General features: G+C 44.0%; 1 protein-coding gene across 2 annotated transcripts in view; it reads right to left on the bottom strand.

Moving 5' to 3' along the window:
• The window catches only part of FGF12 (fibroblast growth factor 12), a 232518-nt gene that overhangs the window by 139303 nt on the left and 70721 nt on the right, over positions 1-22494 (bottom strand). The window lies entirely within an intron of this gene.

Genomic DNA, 22494 nt, shown 5'->3' with positions numbered 1-22494 from the left:
AGGAGCATAGAAAAACTCCCTCAACAAAACAGTACTGTCATACACAAAAGCCATTCAAAAGAACTCTTTCACCTGAATAAACTCTAATAGTGCACTAAAAAGCAGTTCCCTCTGGGACAAATAGGAACCCATCAGAAGGGTGAATTTCTAACTGAATTACTTTGTGCTCAAGCATGGATACCTACTCCAACACCACATTTCAAAGCCTTCTCTGCTTTTGTTTCTCCCAATACCTGGAAGAAGTGACCAGGTGTCTCTGACCAGGTCATGAGATGGACATGTTTCCAGAGACTGCACTCTAGGATGTAACAGGCTTCTGGCCAGCACTTCAGTGGGATGCAAGAGTGGGGACACAGACTTAGTAAGGCACATAAACCAGGCAGAGCAAAAGAAATGCTGTTTAGGTGTGAGAATCTATCAAGTACATGCAGCAAAACTAATAATTTTGAGAGCATCTGGAGTCTTTCATGCCCTCAATAAATACTTCATAGTTTCAGTTTTACTCTTGAATAGAAAAGGAAAAAAAAAATCCAGTTAAAATGCTAAATGTTTCATGAAATGATAGCTCTTATTTTCCAGTCAACTCTACTTCATATGCTGAAAAACAGCACTTGGCTAGAAGCAAAGCCAGTAGTGTACAGTTCAGGATGGTTAGAAGGATGGAAGATACTGCTAACATCCCTGGGACTCATGCTGAACTCAGTTTTTGTTGTCTGCTGTGACTTAGGCTGAAAAATCATCACTATGTCTTAATTTATAAGCTGTTTTAGACAGGACCTTGCACATGCACAAAGTCATAGCAACAAGCTAGATTAAACTGCCCTTCTCCACGTCCCCCATTACCCAGGATCATTGCTCCATCACATTCCTCAGCAATCCCTGCTCCACAGCCATCATGAAAGACTACAGTGCCATGTCAGGGCAGATACCAAACTGGGACTACACCTGTCACCTCTCCCCTTCACCCAGAGTTGTCCTTCAGTCCTCTGCTACACCTGATCATCAGAGAGCAAGCTTGTAGCCCTGCTGGAACAAGGCCAGAAGTAGTTTGAACAGTGAAGCCCTAAAACAGAACTGGTGGTTCTCCAGTACTTTGGTAATAGCACAAAAATATAATAGTCCTCTTTCTGCAAATGCTTCAGCAGCATGTTTGAGATGAGAACAATTCTGTATCTGGCCAATCAAGGACAGCACAGTGAGATCCAAAGTCAAGGTGTCCTCCTTGCTTAGCAGCCAACACGGAGCTGTAAATGAGGGGCTCTCATTCAGAGATGCCAGGACAGAAGTGCAGCACTAGGCATGAGGGAAGAGCTGCTCTTTGATGTTACACTTATCAAGCTAGCATGGGAATGGGCAGATTTATCCCATGAACATGCAAGGGCAAGTGTCTTGGACACAATACAGATGTTTGTAAGAAAAAAAAATGAAAATGCAACAGGTATCTGATTTTTGAGACCTCTGTTTAATAAACTGACACAACTGTTCCTGGAAAATCTACTCAAAATAACACATAAAACCACTAATAAAATAATCCCCATTTCTTTGGTGAGTTTTCATCACCTTGCAAGCAAGTCTGACAATCCAGCTTTTGTGGGGCACACTCTAAGGGGTCAGTTCCTGACTCACATTAGAGAAAAGAAGGGCAAACTCAAACCAGTGAAAAGAATGAATATTACCTGACATTTCCAAAGAAGTGCCGTAAGGACTGCAAGCACATGCTCTTTCAAACTGAGTAGGTTTAAGTAAGTTTAGACAGCAAAATGGTAGCATAAAAATGGTAAAGGAAAAACTGTGATGCATATGACTCAAGTGTTTACATGCCACAAAATACTTAGTAATATCATGTACCCAATTAGATAAATCTTAGCCCAGTAAACAAAGCTTAAATAATTCGAAATGATAAATGGAGCTGGCATAAATTGAGACATTGCTAGATGTGTTAACTCATTTTAATCTGAAAACAAGGTAAACCAAAATAAAAATTTATTTCAGTGCAGAGGGACAGCATGTACCTAAACAATAATTCAGTGGGACACAGTGGTGCATAAATCTCACTATGGCTCCATTGATGAGCTCGCACTACTAAATAATAATGCAAATAACATCTCAAAAGTTACCGTGAGAACACTACAGATATTTCAATTTTTAGCCACTAGTAGAACACAGGTATTAGAAACTATAGTGTGCTTGCATAAAAGCAGGGACTACATTTTCTGGAACACAGAGAAAGCTGTGAAAGCCTCATTGAGGTCAGAAGACATTTACAGGGAACACAGCGTCATGTGTGTTTCTCCCTTATTAAATTAAAATGCCATTGGCCTTCTGAAGCACTGAACAGAAACAAGAATATGTTTTGGATTATGGAATTTAAATTAATACCTTCTACTAAAAAGAGGAATGTACTGCGCTCTGATCAGAGAAAAATAAGGTGATTTAGCCGACAAGGCTCTTTGCTAGGTATTAAAATAGCATGTGTATGAGTTCAGCAGTTAAAAAAGCCAAAAAATAAAGAAAATCTACAAAAGCTCCAAGAACAGACTAGCCAGAAAAGGTAATTTCCTTGCATTCATACAAAGGCAGTAATAATCTTTCAAGGTGCTGGGTCTGTGCTGTTCTGTTTTCACCCATACTGACTTGTAGTTCTTTGAACACTGTGATGGGTACAGAGACAAACAGCTTGTGCAGGTGTGTTATTTCTGGTTGGCTGGTTAGAGTTTTTTTGCAAGTCTCTGCCCTTGTTGTATTTTCTGGCCAAACACATGCGGATATGATGAGAAAGGGCCCATTAACCTTAAGGGCTTTGTCCAAGCTGCTGCTGATGCAGTGCTTGGACCTTGTCCCTCTCTCTCTGTAAATTTGCAAAACTCCTTGCACTCGGTGCTCATTTCTCAAAGCTCACTTCGTGGGTCCGTATGTGATGAGTAGTTGTGTATTTTTCACTGGTGGCAGAGAACCACAACACTTCTCCTTGCAGGAGCCGTTCTAGCAAAATCTATCTACGGGCCAAAAACTACAGCCCTTTTAGTGCAAGCCACTGTCACCATTGTACTCTCTGGGTATTTCTGCTTACCCTTTTCCCTTTCTTTATGAAGCAGAGCACTCCTAGCAAGGAGGGATGGTGGAGTCTGCTTCAGGGACGTACCATCCACATACAGCTCCTGCTGCACCCAGCTCCACCAAAGCACAGCACCAGAGACAGTGGGAACTGCAGCACAAAGTTGAGGGGTTTGCTGAAGGTCACACAATAAATTTGTGGACAAGTAGGGAATCATCTGTAAGTCCTCATTCTGGTGATTTAATGAGAGGATTAGCCTCTTCCTGATCTTCCTGATATAAAACTGCACTCATTACAAGGCAAAGATTCTGCTGGAAACTCTATCACGGATAAAGTGAACCACACACCTTCTGAGAGCAAATACAAGGTGAGACAGAAAAACAAAGACAGAGCTTGATTTTATACATCAGACAAGAAAGGTTAATTTCTTAGTTGCTTTTCTGAACAAGAGTGAACAGAAACCACAGACTCCAGGTCCCGCTGGACAGGCTGACTTGGTAAAATCTCAGCCCCTCTGAGCTCACCAAAGCAGGTTCCGGAGCAAAAGAAAAGATGGCCCATAGCCTTGATCATTTAATAGGTTTATCCCCAGACACATAAAAAGCTTATAGTAATGAGTACTCAGTAGCTGAATTTCCTGACATTAAGAAGAAATCTAGTATTACATGTAAAGAAGGCTCTGTGCATCACATATCTTTAGTCTGAGTTAGGGAGAAGTGGTTGTTCTGAATATTTTTCAGAAGAGTGACACTTCCTCAGAACATGAACTTTATTTTGGCATCTCCATTATTTTGGCAGTAGTATGAGCAGCTCAAAAGAGATACTCTGGAAAAAGAGGCAACCAGACACTGTTCCTTCCACCCACTTCCACTGCCCAGCAGATGCCCTCATCTACAGGATGTCTCACAATGGCGTTTAAGAATCCTTAACAGATTTCTCCCCAGCTAATTTTTATACTCATTTTTGGAAACCAGTAATACTGTTGGCCTCCTCACTATCTCTTGGCAAGGAGTTCTACAGGTTAATCATGTGGCAGAAAAAGGCTTTTATTAGTTTAAAACTCCTTGTCCATAGCTCCACTTAATGCTCACCTTAACTTAGAAGGTGAGCATTTTAAGATTACATTGTGAAATGCTAATTTTATGTTCTCCACAACAGTCATGGTTTTTTACACCTCTGTATTTCCTTCCTCTATTGTTTCATTTCTGAAGGCACTTGAAAATGCCTAATCTGTTCCATCATTCCCTGGGCAGCAGCAACTCTTCACGCTCCACTGACCTTGTCGCTGTTTCCTGTGCCTTTCTAGTTCTATCACATCTTTTCTGAGACAGGATAACTGGAGCTGCACACAGTACTCAAGGTGCAAGTGCTCCAGGGATTTCTAGCACAGCAGGATGATAGCTCCTATTTGCTTTCTCTAGCTTTTCCAATAATTTCTGCTTGCATCTGCTGAGTTAGCACTTCCAGAGAGATTCACACTTTCTCTGTGGTCTTTTTCCATTGAGGAAATGGACCCCAGTAACACCCCCTACTCTGAGTGACCATAATTTATTTTTTTAATTTGTTTTTGTATTTTTACATTTATGTAAGATTTATATACACACACTCCCCCATATATTTGGGTTTCATCAATGGGTGCATTACTCTGCATTCCACCCCAGTTTATACTGTTGCTAGTTCAGCAGATGCTCTTTTTCAGATGCTCCTTCTGCAGCTGTTTTGTGTCCACTTCTGTTTCTCTTACCTCCAAAGTTTTTGTCTCTTCTTCAACCCCTCACTCTTCAAGATCATTTAGGAGCATGTCCAGGACTGCACAGCTCAGTCCCTCTTCAACACAAGAATTTCAACACTGGCAATTTCCCCACTGATGAGACCTGCCTTTTTTCCTTTAAGGGAAACATTCCTTCCAGTAAGGAAGCATCTTAGAAATCCAGACTTCTGCCTCACCTTTACCCAGCTGCTCAGGGAACATGAAGGAATCTGGGGGGATGTTCCCCCCTAAGAGCCATGCAGCGCCTTACCCAGATGACCAAACCTGACTGCCAGCCCCGCACAGGATGGCTGCTGTGATTCTTCACAGATGGAGTTCAAGGCAAACCTCCAGCTGTTGCCACATTTGTCCTCTGAACCCAAGAGCTGCAAAAGCACCTTCTAGGTGCACCTCTTTGGGGGTTCAGGTCTCCTGCCAGCTGTGTTTGCTGTTTCACATCTGCAGCCCTTCCAAGGGGAACCATGCTGGAAGGCAGATCTCCCCTGCCTGCCGATCCCTCCAGGCTCAGAGGTTATGAGAGAGGAAAGCAGATTAAAGGGCTGTAATGCAGCCAGAACGGGGAAGATCTGACCCACAGGGCTCCAGTAATTGAGGTTATTAATCCACAGAAGGTAATGATGGCTTTGCCTGAGGCATGACCCAAGTTTTGAGGGCAGCAGATCACAGCTGAGCCAGGGTTTGGAGGTGGGCAGCAAGCCAGCCTGCTGGCCAGCAGAGCTCCTGGGCTCTGCCCACCAACAGCCCCTTGGCTCCTCTGCTCTCAGTAGGCAGCCACCAAGGCAAAGGCAGAGCTGGAATAGGTGCAGCTTCCAAATTCAGGATGTGCTCTTGGCTTTCCCCCGAGTTCCCTGCGTGAACAGGCAGGGACATGCTTTCGTCATCTAGGAGTGTGACCAATCTATCCACCTCACAGGGAAAAGTTGTCAGGCTTGATAAAGGGGATTTTCTGAGAGTGAAAGTACAAAAGACCAACCATTCAAGAAGCCATCTCCCCCTTCCCCTCCAGCAAACTCACTCTTAATGTTCCAGAGGGCATCTGAGGTGGGGAGCAGCATCTGTGGAAGCACGAGCCTCCCCATCTGCCTACTTGCAGTGACACTTACAGAGCCTTTAACTGTTGTCTGTACCTGAAGTGTATTTATTCTGGCATGCTAATACAACCCATGTGGCACAGCCTCATCAAGACAAGCAAGTACTTGCCTGCCTGCCTTGGGAATGATGGTACAAGAAACAATTTCTGCTCCAATTCACAGCTGCTCCAATGACAGAAAAGCCACTATCAGGACACCACAGTTCAGACCCTCACTCATTAGGTGGCCACCACGGCTGAAGAGTGCACAGAGACACATCTGAAACAGATTTCTCTGGAAAGACCCCTATTCTGGAACATGCAAGTCCCAGTGCCTGCAGTGTAGCACAGCTAAGGTTCTTTAGCAGACCGACACACAGACTTGTCCCTGCTGGTTCTCAAAGGAAGAAAAACAAAACCTAGGTATTAAATAATAATATTACAGCACAGTTATAAAGGGTCTATGTAGGTAAAGGAAAATTAATATTTCAAGAAATTTGAAGATGGGATTTACAAGACCTTTATAAGAGCCACCCTTGAAATCCTAGGTTGTTAGGACAGCGTTTCCTACTGGGTACATTTTTTTCCAGGTGAAGTGAAGTTGAGACTTTTTATCTGGAAAGTTTACTTTTCTGTTACTCATGTAGCATAGTCCTCACCTGAATGCAAGAGAATTAAGAAAAAATTATCTGTCTCTTTCTTAGAGCACACTATTACTTTCGGGCAGTAGTAAAAAATAAAATATAACATGTTATTTTTCTTAAAATTACATTTTTCTAAAGTATCTCAACTTTACTGAAGTATTTTGGCAATATTATGAAAATAAAATTGTAAGGAAAGGCTTTGACCTTATCAAAATAAAACACTTCTGTAAGATTCTCAAACAAAGTCAGACAACTGAGGAATACCAGGAGTGTTTGGCTGACAGTGGTGTGAAGGACAAATGATGAAGGCAGCTGATATGACCAGGCTCAGACCCTGCCAGCTACAAGGCAGAACCACTTTATTCACCCTCTCCTGTAAGAGAAAACCCAAACCTGAGTAACACATTTTGGGTTCCTTTTGTTCCTGTTTGACTCATGGTCCAGCATCTTTAAATGTTTCTACTGTTAGCTTTTCTCTGCAGCCATTAGAACCAAGAAATCTAAATATGCCAAGTTATCATTCTTACGTAATGGCTCAGGGATTTAAGAAAGGCCCCTGATCTTCTAAAAGTTAGCAACAGCAGTTTGCAATAACTACACCAGTGACAGGTAACAGGGCTGGCTCCCAGGGACAAGAATCACTGCTGATGTGTGACATACTCAGTAATGGCCTTACCCTGCTTTTGCTGAAAACACAGCAGTGCCAGCACACAAGCAGCTCAGAGTGATTATCAGACCCTGGAGAACTCTGCTGAAAGTAAAAATTCTACTTTCCTCAGCAGCTAAAGATATTTCACTTAAGATGGAATAAAAATTCTAGCAAATCCCATTCCAAAACATGCATAATCTGGCAAATTAGGAAGGAGTAAGAAGTGGTCAAGTCAAAGATGAAGTGCTGTTATGTGAATATTCCTGTGAAGCACAGCAAGAAAGAGGAAATCACAAAAGATAGATGACCAATGGGTGGAATTTCAAGAGGATTAAAATACAGGAGGAAAACGCTTCTGTGTGTGAGCACATAAATCGGCCATTTCTTTATCAGGCATTACCAGAAGCCTTGAAGGTCAAGGACCACAATGATTGTCTACTTCCCACAGGCAAAGTTCAAAACCTGGACCACACACAGCACATGTGATGGACCTGGCACAGCACAAAACGCAGCTCAGCACAAGCTAAAGCAGTGACTGCAGCCACAGAATGGACTGAGGAAGGGTTAGAGGAGAGAAGGGTGTGTGCAGAGGATTTTCCAATAATGTTAGAGAGCTAGGACTGGATTCTCTGATCTGATCTAACTGATACTGCTCCAGGAGGTCTGAATTTAGTCCATATATTTCAGGCACTGAGATTTTATTTTTTTTCTAACAGGCACTTTAGGGATGCAAAGCTGAAATGATAAAGCTGAGCTGCTGCTCCGTCAGCATGTGCTAAGCTATTTATGAGTCACTAAAACACACCTTTTCTAATTCTCACCTTAGCTGGTGAATGGCACGTGGCCAGGATGCCTTTTCCAGCTACTTGAGAAAAGTCACCACAGTGTGCTGTGTGCCAGGCTATTGGCAGAGCCACTGCACTGGCTCTGCTACAGGACATGTTTCACCTCCAGCCAGACCTGCATTAGCCCTCTACCTGCTTACATTGGGACAGTCACAGACATTATCTAAACAAGTGTCACCCAATGGCAGCAAATATATTTTAGGAATTTCCTTCAAATGGGGAAGCCTCTGCAGAATCAAAAAACCACAACTGCAGGCTTGCGTTGTGCCAAGTCCCCAGTGCTGTCTTAGCCCCACACCCCATTTCTGTCCCTGCACAAATGATCCTACCAGGTACAGGGGGCTCACAAGTGAGTGGAACCACAGCCATCACTTTACATTCCCAAAAAGCTGCGTCCTGCAACTCAGCAGTGAAGCAGTAGTTCCAATGGGGAAAAATGTCCAATTAAAGCACAGCTGTTCTGAGCCAGTTCTCGTGTCATGCATCCACATCCTCAGACCACTGACAAAATTATTTCCTTGCAGCTGGCATTTGCTTAAACCCCCAACACAGAAGCAATCTCAACTATGCAGCATTGAGGCTCACATAAACCCTCCTAAGATCTTACATCCCAGCAGTGAGGATTCCCTTAGCTCCATCTAGATATCTTGAAGGCCAGCCCCACATTCAAATCCCTACACTCAGAGGCTTGACTTAACTTTTTCTCCACCACTTTGGTTCCTTGACTGTTATCCTGATCCCAAGGGGGATTTTTCCATCTCCCACTCCCCTTCTCAGCCAGCTGCTGTGCACAGATTTAGCAGGATGACTCAGAACCAGGGAATGACAGCTCAACATTTTCCTGCTATAGAGCAATCACTGCGTATCTCCAGAAGGTCCTCGGGTCAGGACTGGGGCTTCTGCACAAGGGAAAGGGAAGCATGGTTGCTTTCTGAGGGAAAACAGACCCACTCTGTGGGACCTCCTGCTGCTTCCCTCTGTCACAGCCTCAACTTGTCCTTGCTTAAGTCTCACAGGAGCAGCTTGTTGTAAAATACAAGTTTAGGCATTTGCTTTTCATGACAGCAGAGCCTCAGAGCTCCTGAGGTCAGCACCAAGCACTGTGAGACAGCACACGGTACTGAAAGCTGTGAGGAATGGGAAGGCAGATTCCCAAGGGGGTGTCTTTTCTTTTTCCCTGCTGACTTACAGCAAGTGTCACGGCCACATCATCTATTTTTCATTCCCCAGTGCTCAGTGTCAAGCCATAATGAAGCCATAAGGAATCCAGCAGCACTCAGCAGTGCACAGAAGCACTCTGGCTCAGCTCTGCAGAGCTGTACAACGTAGCGTGCAGCGTTGCAGGAAGGAGAAGAGTCTGACACCAAGAACGCTCCCCATTTTTATATGCTACACTCCCAGAACTGCAGCAAGGTGAGAGCAAGGCAGGGCAGAGAAAAGCCTCGCTGCTCACCCTGCTCCCTCAGTCACCACCCTGGGTACAGTAAGAGCTGTCAGGCAAGGCCACAAATGTCCAAGGTGGTTAACGTCTGCAACCAACTACATAAAGGCAAGCAGGTGGAAGCAGAAGGATCTGTCTCACGATGATGCTCTCAGAGGACAGATGGTCAAAGATAACTTCTGAAAAAGCACGTAAGTGGGACTCCTGGGTCTCCACAGAGCTGCAGTAACTCAGCTGCCTTTCCCCAGACCTGAGGCATCCCTAAATGTGGCAGCCAGGGAGAAGAGCTTTGCTGCCAGAGCCCATGGATGTGCACTGGACACAGCATGGCCACAGGTCAGACTGTCCATGCAGAGGAGCAGGCATAACTCACGAAGAGACCCAGGGATCCTTCCTGCTGCTTGGCCCCCTCCATGCCCACCACCTGCCCCTTGGCACAGCTCCCCTGGGCTCAGGCAAGGCACCTGAGCTGTCTCTTTTCCCATTTATCCAGAAAAGAAGTGGGGACAGTTCTCAATGAGCAGCAGCCCCAGTCTCCAGGTAAAACATGCAGTGCTTTTGATGAGATAGAACAGACAACGGCTTTACTTGTACACCATTAGGGAAAGCATCTGGTAATGGGCCTACATTAACACAAAGTAAATTAACAGTCAGGTACAACCTCGGAGCTGACATCTGCTCCAGCCTGTGGGACAGTCTGAGCAGCTAAAACTGGAACAGAGCAATTCCCGGGGAACAACTCATAGGAGAAAGCCTGCACTGGTCTGTCAGGGATACAAGCAGCAGTGCTTGGATAATCTCATTCTAAAGTATTTTTCTGCTCTTCCACAACTCGCTTCACCAGTTAGGTACTCACCCTGTAGAAACTGTTGGGCCACGTCTCCGGTACCCCATAATTTTTTTTCCAAAGTGCCACTCTCACCAAGGAAGGTTTCATGGAAGATGCCTACTGAGCATGTTATCATTTTTCTTGGGGGTGTTTACACCAGCTAGGATTGATGGAAATGGACACTTGGCCATCCCGCCACACAGCAGCTGTGTTTGCACTGCACTCCACTGAGACTTTGCTATTTACATCTAATATTCCAACTTTTCAAACTTCCTTTTATACCATGTTACACATTCCATATTTCCTCACTATCTCTTTTTAAGTCCTGTTAAGATCCTAATGTCCCTGTTAAGATTTTGCACACCAGAAAAATCCTGCTGAGAAGGGAGCTCAACTAGGCAGCTGATGGTTCAGCCCAGGGTCAGGGTAGTTAACACAGACACAAAACGCTGTGTGAGGCTTTTCTCTTAACACATCATAAGGCGTTACAGAAGACAGAGCAGCTGCCATCCACTTTCCTACAGGCAGTAGCCTTGAACACCCTTTCATATTCTTATTGCTGTCAGGATTTTCCTACCCCACAACTGCTCTTGAAAAATAGGAGTCCTGGTGGCTGGGACCAAGCAGGAGCACAAGGATGCTGTCTCTGCATGTGGTGCAGTACAGCAGTTTTTCCATGTGGGAGGTCCAACTGGTCAGCATGCCTCCCCAGTCTTGCAAAAGGGAGAACAGGTTTATTCTTAAGGCTTTGGCTGATTCTTATTCTTTACACAAATACTGTGTCTACAGCCTAAGCATCACAAGGGTTTACAGATGCTTTCTTCTTTGGTGGTGTAGAGTTTAGCAGCAGACCTTCTGCATACTTCAGGGTTATAAATGATACTATCTGTTTTTAAGACTACAGGCAATGCTTTCCCATAGTTTAATGGTTGTACTAAGATGGGTCCTTGACTGCTGACAGCAGTAGGGGTCACTGTAGTGTGTGCTAAGAGAATTCAACTAAAAATAAAAATCTAAGGGGAAAAAACCCAACAAGCTGAAGCATCTTGTGACAACTCACCCCAGAAGCCCTGTCAATCTGCCAGGACTGCATTACCCAGGAGCTGGGAGTGAAGCTAAACCATCCACCATCTAACGCTGAAGAGCTCTTTAACCCACTCCATCTTTAGCTGCTTTCCGTTGCTGGCTGCTTTTAACCTAGTTTCCAACTCAGAACTCTTATTTCTGGCTGCAGCTTTCATTAGCAGAGACATACTCCCCATTCAATTCCTTCCAGAGATGTAGGCTACATCCCCAAAGTGCCCTTTTGGGAAAGTTTTCTGATGCACTTGCAGCCAGAGGGTTCAGTGCCCTGGAAAACAGGGAGGAATATAGCTTCCAAAGTGCATTTTCCCCCTCAGTACTAAGAAGCCAAACCACACTGGTGAATTTTGTAGATGGGATTGTTCTTTCCTAAGAAAGAACATTGCCAGTTTTGTTTCTAAAACTGATGAGAAAGACTATTTCTAAGGACTTGGAGGACTCTTTTCCCTTTGTCTATTTTCCCTATCCTTTTGGAGTGGTAGGTGATTCACTGCTTCTTCCTCTACTTTTTCACACCTCCATTATTGATGCCCTCTTGTACAGGCAGCTGGGGAAGAAACAGCTTTCAGGAACTCCCAGTGATCACAGATATGCCCTCATCCTCAGCTTGCCAAGTGCTTCCTTGCTGCCAGAAATACTCATTTCCTGAAACACTCGTGATTTCCTGCAGGAAAATCATCTCCTATCACTACACAGACAGGCTGTATAGGGAGGAATGCAGCAGTGCAGGGTCCCCTCTGCAGAGGTGCTCACATACATACCTTGTCACCTCCCTTACTGCCTGACTTTGAGGCTGTCAGTCTGCATCTTGTCTTCCTCCAGAACTAGCTGTGGTCTGACAAGATCAAGATGGACATTGAAAATAAAAATGATTTTAAAGTGTAAAACACTTTAGTTGAAGCCTTCTCAGTTTGATACGCTATACCAACCCCTTAGTTTTCCTGGGAAGAGAGTACAGGGCTTTCAGAGGCTGGGGCACATGCTTTCTTCTCAGAAGTGTCCACACTCTTTTTATTGTCAAGTGAGAAGTTTCCTTAAGAAGGAGGGGTGTAAACTGTCTCCAGTCCCAAAGCCTTGTAACCAGCAAAGCACCACATTTGGCTATTAATGTCTGCTGGGAGACTGGATTTATCAGCTCAGACACCCCGGCTGTGTAATTACACAGCCTGCAGTCTTGAAGCAGACTGAGTCCAGCCAGCCTAAAACACAGTCCAAACAAGTTTCAATCTGTCTGCAAAAGATCTTGTAAGATATACCCATGACTACTGGCATCAGCTCAAAACACTTCTTTGGTTTAGAAAGCATCAATGCCAGAAGATAGATTGGGTGTGCTGAACATCAGCAGCAGAGCAGTTCCCACAACAGCTGTGTACGTTCACAAATCCTTCCAGTCCGCCTTGGCAGAGACGCTGAGGTTGGCATTTCTGTCCCCACTTCACAGGCAGGGATACTGCAGCAGGACTGGGATTAGCAGCTCCCAGAGCCTCATACGAGCAGCCCAAGGCCATGGAAGGAGCTGTATTACAAGTGGCTCTGCACTGAGGACTGCTGGTGCTGTGTGCTGGGCTCAGCACCCTGCCAAGCATAGGCAAGACTCTGACCTAAAAAGCCTCCACACCTCCACACTGACTGACTTCCCACCATCTCCTGTGGGGCTTCAAGTGGCTTTAAAAACAGCAAGTTTTACTTGATGGAGGTCAAGCCACAGAAGAAGTTTGGTCATCTGCTGTCACAGCATATCCTGTGGTTGAAGTAACCCAAATCTACTGCATCCCTTTCCTCTGCCTAAACCACAAAAAGCTGTTTTCCTTTAAGATGGCCTTATAGCTGGGCTTACTGCCCGCCAGGCTTGTGGTCATACTCTCTCTCAGGGCTTTTATAGACTAATCCAGCACAAAAGGCACTGGCTGCTCTCCACTCCAAACCTGTGCCAAGCTGTGAGATAGATGGAGCTGCTTATAAAACATATCATAAATTGGAACAGCGTAAGAAGCTAACAGCAATTCTGCTGAATGTAGCAGCCTACGTCCCAAAGGACCTCAGCACAGCTGATTTACAAAAACAATGCACTCAAAACAAAAAATGTTTCTGTAATTCAAGAAATTCCTAATAAAACTCAACCTCTGCAAAACTTTTGCAATAAGATCTCATTTGAAAACCCGCATAAGTAGTCCCTAAATGTTTAAGTATGTAAACACTAGAAATATCCAGTGCAGACAAACACTGGGGGAGAGCACACACTACCCATCATGCCCATTTTTGGCTTTGGTTTTGCTTTTTTCATGTGCCTTCTGGGTGATGAGTTTGTGATTTCACATACCACCCCACACCTACTCAGTCAATAGCATTAACAACTTTTCACTTCTTAAAACCAAGGTACCTCTCAGAGCTCCACCTGGTTGGCAACTCTGTGAAGACCATGAGTCCTACACAGGACAGAGTTCTGGCAACACATGGCTTCCCAAATGCACAAAGCAACAAAAAAACCCAAAGCTGGAAGCTGAAAGAAAACAAAGCAAAGTTCTGAAGTATTTATTGTTGAAGGTGATAAAGCACTGGAAGAATTGAACAAGCTGAATCTTCCATCACTGGAAAGTTTTAAAGCAAGAGGGGATGTTTTCTTTATTCAGCGCTGCACTTCAAGCAGGAGTCAATTGAGGGCAGTCCTGTGACTTGCACTCCACAGGACATCAGACTGAAAGATCAAAAGAGCCTCTCTGACCCCATAACCCAGGAATTAATACCTGGGAGGAGTTTCTTGTAAAATCCGTCAAAATCTGCCCTTTAAATCCCTTCCTACAGCTTCTCTGCTATGAAGTCACAATGGAAAATCAATTAAAGAACACAGAAGATGGAAAAAGGAAAAAACAAGAAGCTACTGACTGAAGAAGGATGATGGAGGTTTGAACACTGCCCCTGCAGCAGGCTGAGCAGGACCTGTTCTGAACTCCTGGAGATCATGGCAGGTTGGCTGTTACTGATTTCACTGGTACTTGTGTCCTCTGCAGGTAAGTAGAGGACAAGGGTTTGCATTCTGCAGGATACAAACAGCCCCACTACACAGACAACCGACCTACAAAGGTATTATTCCTTCATTTGAACATCCCAACCAAGCTACCTTTGTGATTATAACTGTAGACCAAAAGACAGTGCATACAAACAACAGGAAAAAAAAAATCTAACCCAGAAATCCAATATAAAAAAATAAAACCACAAAGCTGCAGTTTCATTATTATTGTACAGCTGCTTTGGAATCAGAGAAAAATATAAACCTCCATCAGCAGATCCGGGTTCCTTAATGCAGCTCAGAAAGTTGGCAGAGGACTGTACAAGGGATGGAAACCAGACTGCACAGAACCTCAGGAAGCCACCAGAGGGTAGCAAAGCATTTTAGAGAGCAGCTGACAGAAGCCCAGGCAAAGCTTCATGATCCATACCTGCATCTCCTTACTCACTTTCTGGTTATTTCAGCTATTCAGGAAAATTACATTTTTATTCATCCCTATCCATTCGTTTTAAAAATTCTGCCTTGCTTTTTTTGTAGATGAGAAGTAAAATTTATATTTCAATTTTTCCTATCCTTCTTCCTGAAAGAAGCTTGTTTCTCCCTTATTTTCTTCATAGTGTCTGCATCCCTCCCCAGCCAGCTCTCCCCTGCAGCAGTGGGCAGCAAGCCGTGTCCCATGGGGATGGCCGATGGTGCAGCAGTGGGGTGCCTCCCTGTGGGGAGCTAAGAGGGGAAGAGGGTCAGGAGGGAGAATAGCTGTTTCCAGTATTTCAGGAAACTGGTTACACCAGTACCTCCCTCCCCACATTAGGAGTCTGGATTACCCCAACATCCCTGTAGTAGAATGTTCAGATAACACCCTGAATTGTTGGTGGCCAGTGCTGAGCTTTTGCTTGTTTCAAAGCTGTTAAAAGTACAGGAGAGGAAGAAACATAATATTTTTGTAATACTTCCTTGCCTCTTCAAAAGTCTCCGTTCTCCACACTGCAGATTCCCACCCCAGTCACATGGAAAGCCCTCAGCTCTACAAGCACCTCAAGAGGCCAGTAAACCAACCTCCTGATCCCCCTCATGCTCTCTGCTGAGTGTAAGAGTAGGAAGACTTCCAATAAGTTATTATTATTATTACTATTATTATTATTATTGTATTCTGAGGTTCCTGTGTGCTAGGTCTCAAGCCAGGATGCAGGGAGTCGTGTTGCCCTGCTCTGGGAAGCTTATATGGGGAAAGGAGAGCAGACAGTAACACAGAGGAGGGGGTGGGGGGGACAAGAGTCTGGCTTTTAAATAGCTAACTTTTTCATGCACAGTCTGCAGGAATCAAAAATAGCTCCTGAATATTTCAGCAAATCATTCCCAATAATTAAAATTGTGATGTGTTTTCTGTCAATCCCAAATGCAGTGAAAGCCTTGAGATATATTATTCACTACAAATTATTCATCCAGCTGCACTTGCAGAGTTGAAAATTTCCGTTCACTTAGACCTAAGCGCAAAGAAATCCTGCAGCCCCTAAATGAAAGTCTTTCAAATCTGCTCCTTGCTAAAAAATACAACAAACTAACCTTCCCTGATGTATCCTATTTATTTATTACAGGTGTGTCTTACCAGTAGGTTAACACTAGTGCAGCTGACACCTAGCACTGATTAAGTTGTATCTATTCAGTGCAGCTGCTTTCAGTCCCTATAACATATAGGTGAAAGTCACTGAACACATTTTCCACAAACTGTAGTCCTAACTGGACTATCCCACTTGATCTGTCCAGGTGCTGCTCCAGACCTGAGGATCAGCCCTTTACCACATTGTCAGGAAGCAATGGGAGGTAGAGGAAAGGTTCTTGCAGACTTCCAGTTCTGGGGAAAAGCTTCTGCCTCTGTAGAGAACTCGATTATCAGTCCTGCCCCACCAACAGCAGACACCTTTGCTCACAGGCTCCCCAAAACAGACACAAAAGCTAAACATGCCAGAAGCATCACTCTCTTGTAGTGCTGTGAAAAATCTGTGCATCATTTAAATCCAGCCCAGCAGCTCACTCCTCCATTACAGCCTCTGCATGAATTACAAATGTGAAGCAGCAGACACTCAACGAGAGTCAGAGCACACTCTGGGCAAGACCTGTTTACAGACCTTTTTAAAGAAAGTACCCAATACTGGTCAGGAGACCTCAAAGGGATAACATATTTTGGAAGCATTGAGCATCTTTGATAGGGCAATCAGAGCACTGGTATCTCGGTTTGAGATTCACCGTCTGTCCAGTATGTCTGGATATTTAATATAAATTAATCTGTTATTACAAATCATTCAACCTAGTTCTCCTTGACCTGCAGTCTGAGACATCCTGGGACAAGACAGGGAGCTAAAACAGGCCCTTTCTCAGTCTGTTTGAAGGTACAGCTGCTAAGAGGATACAACTTCTCTTTATGATTAAAAGGATGGTTATTAGGAGTGATGCCACAGGAAACCCTGGAGAATCACAAACATTCTCCTTTGCAAAAGACTGGCAGTATGGGGAAACATCACACTGAAGTCGCAGTTCCTTGTTAAGCACTTCTCCTCCTCCTCAGTGACGTGTCACACTGTCATTCCAGAATGTCACCTTGATGGAGAGAACAACTTCTTGAGAGGAGTCATCAGCTTGGAGCAACAAAAGCCACCTCCTTCAGAAATACACCCACAGAAGTGTGCAAGGCCAGGACAATAACGTCACGTCAGGGCATAATTTAAACTCCTGAGTAGTTACAGCTCCTCATTGACACTCTTTTATGTAATGACTGAATGCAATTAAGGTAACAAGCTTCCCCATATGGACATGTCTGCACAAACATACAAAGAGATGGAAGAGGGCCTGACAAACATTTTGCTCAGGGAACAAGAAATCCAGCTAGGAGGTCCTGAGCCCTTTTCCAGTCTTGCTGCTCCTGATTTCTTCAGGACATTGTGTCAAGCCCTGAAGGCAGGAACAGAGGCCAGAAGGTGCTTGTACATTAGTAAGTGCTCCTTGGCCAGCAGATGCCCTTTCTTGGCAAAACACTCTCTTTGTATAGAAGATCGAGCACGTGCTGTTGAGCAACTGACTGGCAATTTTACAGAACAATCTTGGACTGGCTTTCTGGGGGCACAGAGACATGAGACAAGAGAGATATTGACAACATCCTAATAAACAAACAAAAGAATTATAAAGAAAAAAACAAACTATCTGTGGTTTCTCACTCAAGAAACATCCACCCTTAGAAGCCTGTTTTTTTCGTAAAGTCTTTTTAGTTCTTGCAGGGCCAAAATGGATAATCAATAGTAAGCAGGGAAAGATGCTCAAATCAACAGAAAGGAAAGAGTTAATCTCAAGTTTGCATGACAGAAGTTGCACAGAAGTGCTGTGGGAAGACAAAGGCATTCATATTCAGACCTGAATTAGTGAGAACTCTATGAAATCTGGACCAAAGGATAATAAAAGCAAAAGTCTGCTAACAGTGGTTAGATTGCATGTGTTCTCATGGAGCCTGTCTGGGTGACTCAGACAGCAAGATTTTAAGCAAAGAAGGTTTAAAACAAGCCTTAGTAAAGATAAAAACTGGCAGCAATATAACACACAGCACTCTTGTACGACATTGTACCTGTCCCATCCACCCCTTTTGTTGTCCTGCAGTGGCACCTGGAGCTCAGGCCGGTAATGGAGCACAGCTCTGCCCACATGGACAAGTCATGAGGGCCAGAGACTGGCACTGGGAGCTCTTTGGGAGTCATCTCCTGTAGAACTTCTAAGATCTCATCATAATGGAAGTTACCATGCAAGAAAAGCCCCAAAACACACAGCAAGAAGAGAGCCTTTACAACTATTTAAGTCCTTGCACATTTGCATCACTGTACTAATAAAGATTCTCCAAGTAAAACTCTTACCACCAGTTTGATATTCAGTCCTAGACTCCATTTTCCCTCATGTTGGTCTGCAGGCTGTCCTAGCCCTGCTTGCACTGGTGCTCCATCTGCCCACACTAACTTTCTACATTTCTTGGGGAGACCGAAATGGCACTAAACATCAGTGCTTGGCAACTGAACTTCACCATAAAGTCTTTCTGGACAGCCTGTTTTTGCCTTCAGTCAGTCAATATGCAACTGAAGCCGTTTTGCCAGCATTGCCAGCAAACGCCTGTGCTCCTGCCAAAACCCTTGTGTCAGGCTGAACAGTGAACTGCTAAGGACCTCATAATCCCCATTCCATTATGACATTCTCTACAAAAATATGCCCTTGGGCCTGGGTTTCCCCCCCAACAGCCTGGAAGAACCTGAGTAGCTTGGCTCACTGGGGAAAAGTGTTCACATTTCCCACTAAGAAAAACTGTGTGAGAAAAAAAGCATTTGCAGAGCATGCGGTGTAACAGGAAAGGATTGATCAGATTACCTGGAGAACTGATACTTGCCTCTACTAAAACTCTATTTCTGTTCAAAGCCCTGCTTGCAAGTTCTGAGAGGAGATAATACAGGATTTTCTTATGGTATTTAAGATTAAATGCTGCATAAGAAATGCAGTATCCTCAAAATGTCGTATCTATAAGCTTCTGATTCACACATTTGCCATTTGGGGATATTAGGTATGATTCTATTTTTTAATGAAGATATAAAACATCAGAAGGGAAAAAATAAATCCAATTCACAGTTCTATCTGTCGAGTTTAGTGTGCACTGACTCCAAGCTCCACAATAACATCACACTGTGAGTGTGCTTTCAACAGCAGCTCCCAGTGCATTCACATCAGGCATTGGGGAAGGCACAGGCTGAGACAGATGACACCCAAAGCTTTTCTAATGCATTAAAACCTTTTTGTCTTAAATTGATCCCATCTCAGATATGCTGAGTGTCGAGTCTCTTCTTTTTCTGGCTGATTTAATTATAACTTTTGAACTGGTAAAAACTGTGATGTGAAGCTTTGTAAATGAGCATTTTAAAGAGAAAGTGGGATAGAAAAAGACTTAAAACAAAAATTTGGGGACAAAATACACTGGCTACATCCATGCAGTTTAACACAGTCTCAAACACACTCTGCATCACTTGAAATGTGAGTTACAGTTTAACCTCTGACCACCCAAGCCACTAAGCCAGTCTGGCCCACCATACAGTAGGCATAAAATTGACCCAGAGCGCCCATGGAAAACACCTCCTGTATTCACAGTCCCAGACCCCACATCTACATGAATAAACTGTGTCAAAATTCCCTTCACACCTCCCACCACTCCTTTTCCCTAGGTCCCAGTTTTACTTCAGGAGGTTTTAAAGAATGGTTGGGTTTTTTTGTTGGTGGGTTTTTTTTCCCCAGTACCTGTTTGTACAAGCAATAATTTTCTTGTGTTTTCTTATTCAAGGATGAACTTATAAGAACAAAGATTTGCTCTTTCATAATGCATCATCTTCTTGAACTGACCAAACAAGGTCTCAGTGAAAAACCACAAGCTTTATTCATACCAATCAACATAGCAATAAATGCACAGAGAATAACCACAGAAATAAGGAACTTGCCACCCTCTAAACCTTTGTGAGTGCCTCCCAGAGATGAGGTGTACTCCCTTACACCAGTGGTGGTCTTCAAAGCACAGTATAAATCATTTTGTGTGTGAGACAATGGGAGGGCATCTTCAGAAATGTATGTTCAAAACAATTAGGAAAGGTGATAGAGCATGACAGCCACAGAGATTTTCTTCCTGCGTCTCCGCAGAGACAGAATTAACTCATCTTAGTACAGTACCATAGTCCAAAATATTACACCTATAGTTGTTTTTTAAGCTGTACACTTTACATGTAGAAAGAGAACATGGAAATAAACATGAAAAAAGTTAATCATTTCATGGCCCCGACTCAAACTTTTTTTCCTTCAGCAGACGTAGGCATGCAAAGTGGGATCCCAATTTAACCAAGAGCCAACCTTGGCATCAAACAAGTGCTGATACAACCATATGGTTTGAAAGAGTTCTCTCTCCTTCTGCTAAAGTTCCCCCTCACATCTTGTAGAGGACGTGTCTTACAACCATTATCAGCAGCAATTATAAAAGGCATCTGCCTTTGGTGACAAAGAGCTGGAATTGCTGTGAGGAGGTGCAGGGAAGGCTCCAGGCTGACGGTGCTTCCTGCAAGTCCCATCACTCACTGAGGACACCAGCACATGGCAAAGGATCTATTCAAGCACCTGCTGCAGGCAGTGAGATGTGGGGTGGAGACAGGTGACTGAGCTTCAAGGGAAGAGGGGGAAATGGAAGGGATGGGGTTTTTGGGAGCAGCAGAGAGAAGTGAGCAGGGATTTAGGCAGAGGAAAAACAGGATTAGGGATGCAGAGACACTCCAGACACTTTCCTGGCCTGTTTCATCTGCTGCCCCACCAATTCTGTTTCTTCCACACAGCCAAGGAAGAGGCTGCCCTGCCCTTTTTCTCATCATGAACCCTTTTTAACTTCAAGACTAAATTCATTAATGTAATCCCAACACTGACACAGTACCTCCTGCACATAATCATTGAGACTTGTAAATAATTTACAAGAGACGTGAATACACTGCCATCTGCACACAAAGGAACTGCTCACCCAACAGCACTCGTGAATGTGTTGGTACCTCTGGGGAAAGGAGAAGGTGAGATGGGGACAGCTGCAGGATCATGCTGGGAAGCTGCTGCTACTTGGTGGCTCTTTGGTGACTGAGGTAACATAAACTGGAAATATCCAATTTAATCAACCAAAGCACTGTGTGCTAACAGGAGTCCCTGCTGACAGGTGCAGCAGAGAGGACAAGCATCAGCAAACAGGTATAACAAAGCAAGGTCTCACCCCAAAAGATAGCACAGACAAAGGCTGCACATCACCTCTGACAGTCTGGTGTCACAATGGTGGGACATGAAGCCTCAGGACTTTCAACCCATGTCTCTGTGCAGCCATGACTAGCCCGGACTGGGACAAACGAGATGGTTTTCCTTGACTTTGGGGCTCCAAAAAGCATGAAGTTTCATGGAAAATTAAAGAGAAACTAAGGTATCAGTAACTCCTTCCCACATTGCACAATCTCATTCTACTCTCCACTTTCAAAACCTTAAAAATCTCAGGTACACTCTAGGAAGCATCTGCCTTGGTTTCAAACACAGGGCAGAGAACTACCACCAAGCCAGATAAAAAGCAATGGGCTTCTGAATGGATGCCACAGGCTAAATTAATTGAGCCACAGATTACACAGATGAGTACACAAGGCCAGATCTCCTATCAGTAGTTGCACCATAGAGTGGCAACATCAGCCTCTGGAGGGTGTGTGAATTAATTCAGCTCTGCAATAACAATCCTGTGCAGAGCTCAGCAGGTCGAGGCCATTAGGGACCAGGGTACGAGTCCCAGGCAAGTTGTTTAACCTCTGACATGTGCAACACAGAGTTACATCACTCACAAGGTAAACTACATAAAGTTTATGACCCTTGCAGGATGACAGAGATCTACTACAGCACAAACAACTCTTCAGCACTTGTATTGGCAGAGATGGACCCTTTTTCAACGGGAATTTTAACTGCAGTTTTGATTTAGGTAACTCTTAACCAAATACTTCTGCACACAAAGCAAATATATACAAATCAAAACTACTTACTACCCTAAATGCAGCAGTATCATCACATATTTAGTCACACGTGCCACTTTTAAAGGAACACTCTATTTTTTCCTTTGAATTAGTGGAAGATTTCCATCTGTGTTCTTGTGAAGGGACTTTTTTCCATTCAACTCAAATAATTTAGCTTATTTTTTAGAATTGAAGACCTGTTGCTTTGATAGGGAGCAGGAGTTACAGTAGTGTGTCTTCCTCTGGAGACTCTTCCTCCAAACAGATTTCAACAGGGACAAGGAAAATGGTCATTATAGGCTCAAGACTACTTTTCCTTGGGTGCTGCTCAACTCCCAGTACTTATGCTGGTAGTACTCCTAGACACAGTAGGACTACAGCATCAAATCAGACAGAATATACAAAGGAGTACAAATTTGGAGGCCTATCCCAGGAGGCTCAGGAATTGGTTTGCCATTTCACAATGCTAAACAGAGTGAGGACAAAGGAATGAAGAGATGACAGACTGGAACAAACTTTGGTGTGAAGTG

This window comes from Pseudopodoces humilis, chromosome 11 (genome assembly GCF_049639895.1).
Source record: "Pseudopodoces humilis isolate 2021_Gansu_Grassland_sample_001 chromosome 11, ASM4963989v1, whole genome shotgun sequence".
In the NCBI taxonomy this organism is placed as follows: domain Eukaryota; kingdom Metazoa; phylum Chordata; class Aves; order Passeriformes; family Paridae; genus Pseudopodoces; species Pseudopodoces humilis.
This window is presented reverse-complemented; position numbering and strand designations above follow the sequence as displayed.